Consider the following 5,039-nt stretch of genomic DNA (forward strand, 5'->3'; position numbering starts at 1 on the left):
CAGCGGTGTGTCATAGCAGTTGCAGTGTGCTGGGAAGGAGCATTTCTCCATTCCACGGTCCAGTGGCTCCTTGTCATTTTTTTGCCCTTCTGTGGCCCTAATAAGATTGATCACTATTTGTACAATGTTTACCCTCTCCTGGAACTGGCTTGCTCAGATACTTACGTGACTAGAATTTTAGTCCTCGCCAATACAGGGACAATTGTGTTGGTTTCCTTTGCAGTCTTAGTCTTCTCTTATGTCACTATTTTAGCCAGTCTGAGGACCCATTCTTTGGAAGGACGTCATAAAGCCCTCTCTACCTGCGCTTCCCACATCACTGTGGTGACATTGTTTTTCTTGCCTGGCATCTTCATTTACCTCCGACCAGCCCTGACCTTCCCCGAGGATAAGGTGTTCACTCTGTTTTACACCATCATTGCCCCCATGTTCAACCCCCTCATCTACACTCTGAGGAACAGGGAGATGAAAACGGCCATGAGAAAGGTGTGGTGTTGGAAGCTGCTCTTGGAGGGAAAATTAGGCAGGTGAAATGTATGTCCACAATTCCTGTCTTCCCCTCTTGCATTTGGTTTATTTTATCCACCCAACTCTTCCCTGTACAGTCAACCCAGGTTTTCTCCTAGGCTCAGGTGAAACGAAGATTCTTATTGTTTATTGGACTGTAAACATGACCATCACCACCTTTAGCTATTCTGTACATTTAACTCCATCGTCAGGCCCACTGTTCCTCCTCCTCCTCCATCCCTCAGCCCCAATGAACTGGCCACCTACTTCATTAGGAAAATTAGCACCATCAGGTCTGAGCTCTACAAAGTCTCCTCTCCCTCTTCTCCATCCCCCCCTTCTCTCAACACCCTCCTGTACTTTCCCATCCTTCCCAGCAGTATCTTCAGATGAGATCTCCACCCTTCTCTCAACTGCCACCCCCTCCACCTATGCTTCGACCCCATTCCCTCTCTTCTTACAAAAACTCTCCTCCCTTCCATCCTCCCCTCCCTAACTTCCATCTTTAACCTCTCACTCTCCAACGGCTTCTTCCCCTCTGTCTTCAAACTGGCCCACTTATCTCCTATCTTAAAAATGCCCTTCTCTTGAGTCCACTGCCCCTTCCAGTTATTGTCCTATCTCCCTCTTGACCTTCCTTTCCTAACTCCTAAAGCGAGTCGTCCACACCCACTGCCTCAAATTTACCAACTCCAGCTCTCTCCTGGACCCCCTCCAATCTGACTTCTTTCCCCTCCACTCCACCGAAACTACCTTCTCAAAGGTCACCAGTGACCTCCTTCTTGACAAATCCAATGGCTCCTACTCTATCCTAATCCTCCTCGACCTCTCAGCTGCCTTTAACACTGTCGCCCTCCTTCTCCTCAACATGTTATCCAACCTTTGCTTCATGGACTCCATTCTGTACTCTCCTGGTTCCAGTCTTATCTCTCTGGACGTTCATTCTCAGTCTTCTTCGTGGGTTTCTCCTTCACCTCCCATCCCCTAGCTTTAGGGGTTCCTCAAGGGTCAGTTTTTGGTCCTTTTCTGTTCTCCATCTATACTCACTCCCTTGGTGAACTCATTTGCTCCCATGGCTTCAACTATCATCTCTACGCAGATGGCACCCAAATCTACAACTCCTTCCCTCTTCTCTCTCCCTCCTTCCAGGTTCGTATCTCCTCCTGCCTTCAGCACCTCTCCACCTGAATATCTGCCTGCCACCTAAAACTCAAGATGTCCAAGACTGAGCTCCTTATCTTCTCTCCCAAACCTATCCTCTCTGACTTTCCTGTCACTATGAACAGCACTACCATCCTTCCTGTCTCACAAGTCCACAACCTTGGGTGTCATCCTTGACTCTGCTCTCTCATTCACCCCACACATCCAATCCATCACCAAAACCAGCCGGTCTCACATTCACAACATCACCAAGCTATGCCTTTTCCTCTACATCCAAGCCGCTATCTTGTTGGTACAATCTCTCATCATATCCCGATTGGATTACTGCATCAGCCTCCTTTCTGATCTCCCATCCTCCCTTTCAGTCTATACTTCACTCTACTGCCCAGATTATCTTTCTACAGAAACTCTCTGGGCATGTTACTCCCCTCCACAAAAATCTTCAGTGGTTGCCTATCAACTTTCGCATCAAGCAAAAACTCCTCACTATTGGTTTCAAAGCTCTCCAACACCTTGCCCAATCCTATATAATCTCCCGTCTCTCTTTCTACAGTGCAGCCCACAAACTCCACTCCTCTGCCGCTAACCTGCTCACTCGTTCTCGCCTGTCCCACCATGGACTCATGGCCGACGTCCAACCTCTGGCCTGGAATACCTTCCCTCCACACAACTGCCAAACTAGCTCTATTCCTCCCTTCAAAGCCCTACTGAGAGCTCACCTCCTCCAGGAGACCTTCCCAGACTAGCCCCCTTTTCCTCTACTCCTGCTCCCCTCCTCATCTCCCCACCCCCTTCCATGCCCCATAGCACTTGTGCATATTTGTACATATTTATTACTCTATTTACTTTATTAATGATGTGCATATATCTATAATTCTATTTATTTCTTTTGATGCCATTGATGCCTGTCTACTTGTTCTGTTTTGTTGTCTGTCTCCCCCTTCTAGACTATGAGCTTGTTGTTGGGTAGGGACTGTCTCTATCTGTTGCCGAATTGTACTTTCCAAGCGCTTAGTACAGTGCTCTGCACACAATAAGCACTCATTAAATGCGTTTGAATGAATGAATGAATCCCTTCCTCCATCTCAATGACTATATTTAATACAGCCATCAATTATCCTATGCCACTTCAAATAAAGTATTTTCAAGAAATGGAATAACTACTGCTTAATGGGATGGAGAGCTAATTAAAGTTTCAGTTGATGTTAAAATTAACTGTAAGCTTCTAGAGAGAGGGAGTTATGTATTTGATGTGTGCTGTGCAGCTATGGCAGATGTGGGTTTTAGTAGATACAGTGTCTATTGACTGCCTATGTGCAAAGCAGGGTTCTCAGTGGGTTCTACTCATACAATTGCCTCAGTCCATCCTTGCTGGTAGTTGAGGCATGGAACAGGGGTTGAAAACTCTTTTCAGACATGGAGGGGGCAGCATTTATGATTTTCAATGGGAAGTAGTGTGCTTAGTGGAAAAAGCACAAGTCTAGTAGTCAGAAGATTTGGGTTCTAATCCTGTTTCTTCCACTTGCCTGCTGTGTGACCTTGGGAAAGTCACTTAACTTCTTTCTGTGTGCTTCAGTTACCTCATTTGTAAAATTCATTCATTCATTCATTCATTCAATCGTATTTATTGAGCGCTTACTGTGTGCAGGGCACTGTACTAAGCGCTTGGGAAGTACACGTTGGCAACATATAGAGACGGTCCCTACCCAACAGTGGGCTCACAGTCTAGAAGGGGGAGACAGAGAACAAAACAAAACATATTAACAAAATAAATAAAATTAATATGTAGAAATAAAATAGAGTAATAAATGCATACAAACATATATAAATACGGAAATTGATACTCTGAGCCCCATATGGAATCTAGACTATGTCAAAAATGATTACCTTATATCTACCCTAGCAATTAGTACAGTGCCTGGCACACAGAAAGAATTTAAAAATATGATTAAAAGTCATCTTTACATCACTTAGTACATTAATACTGGTGTATAATATTGCTAAGGGACTAATTCACCAGACCGAGGTCTTTTAAACAAGTTGGGGAGGCCTGGAATTGCTTAATGGAAGGGATTTATTTAAGATCATATTTTTCACTGAAGGAAAAGGGGCAATGTTCTCGGTGGTACCTTCTCCTGCTATTGAAACTATGATGTCAGGATTTAGGATTCGAAAGAAAAAGAAACTCATAATAGGGAGATGGCTGCCATTAAGTAAGATACAATGGAAAAACCACTAGAATGGAAAATAAATACTGGGAAAAGTAGTTTTCAGAATGCTGGAGATAATAAGGTGCCTATCCATGGAGTTTGAAAAATATGATGTATAATTGAGAGGACAATTAAGGAGCTGTCCCCATGATAATGTTCAGATATCTTTGTTGCAGTTTTATGTAATAATGTGAAGGTAATTTTCTCTTCACCTGCAAGTAGACAATCAATAGTGCACTGTCTATAAGATGAATTTTGCAAGCATGATGCGTGGTAGTAGGGTCAGAGTTTTTCTTCTTTTTTTCTTTTTCCTAATGGTATGTGTTAAGCGCTTACTATGTGCCAGGCACTGTACTTGGGCATTGCGGTAGATGCAAGCTAATCAAGTTGGACACAGCCTGTGTCCCACATGGGACAAGCAGGCTTAATCCCCTTTTAAAAGTGATGTAACTGAGGCACAGAGAGGTTGAGTGACTTGCTCAAGGTCACACACATCCAGTGGCAGAGCCAGCATAATTGTGCAGTTCCTTCCTGATCCTAAAGACATCAGTTCTTTCTTCTTATCAGTGCCTTCAGTGAAGGGATGAAGCAAACCTCCTGAACTTGGAAATTCTGCTTCTTTATTCTTACTTTCATCTCCTTCCTAAAATGCTTGCCCTACTGAAGAAAACCATGCATATCAATGTCTTCGAGACTGGTTAAAAATTACAAATAAAAGGGCAGACTTCAAGAGTAAAAATGTATGATCAGGCTTGGTTCATGTGAGCGAACTCTAGAGAGCTACAGTGAAGATATGGATGTTTTGTCATTCACTATGTTTCAATATTTTATCATTTCAGGCAAAGTCACGACTTCCAGGGACAGCCTTTGCTGACTTCATGGAAAACCAGAGCAACATTTCAGAATTTATTCACTTGGGACTTTCCCCAAATCCTACGGTGCAGTTTTGGGCTGTTTCTGCTCCTTTATATTGGCATCGTGATGTGAACTCTCCTCATTCTCCTCACCATTCGGTTCAGCCACCTAATCAATCAGCCAGTGTACTTCTTCCTCAGTTACTTGTCCCTTGTGGATCTCTGCTGCATCTCCACCATCTCCCCTAAACTCATCACTTACTTGATGGTGGAGAGGACGACCATCCGGCGCTTAGAACAGTGCTCT

Source organism: Tachyglossus aculeatus, chromosome 5, assembly GCF_015852505.1.
Source record: "Tachyglossus aculeatus isolate mTacAcu1 chromosome 5, mTacAcu1.pri, whole genome shotgun sequence".
Lineage (NCBI taxonomy): Eukaryota > Metazoa > Chordata > Mammalia > Monotremata > Tachyglossidae > Tachyglossus > Tachyglossus aculeatus.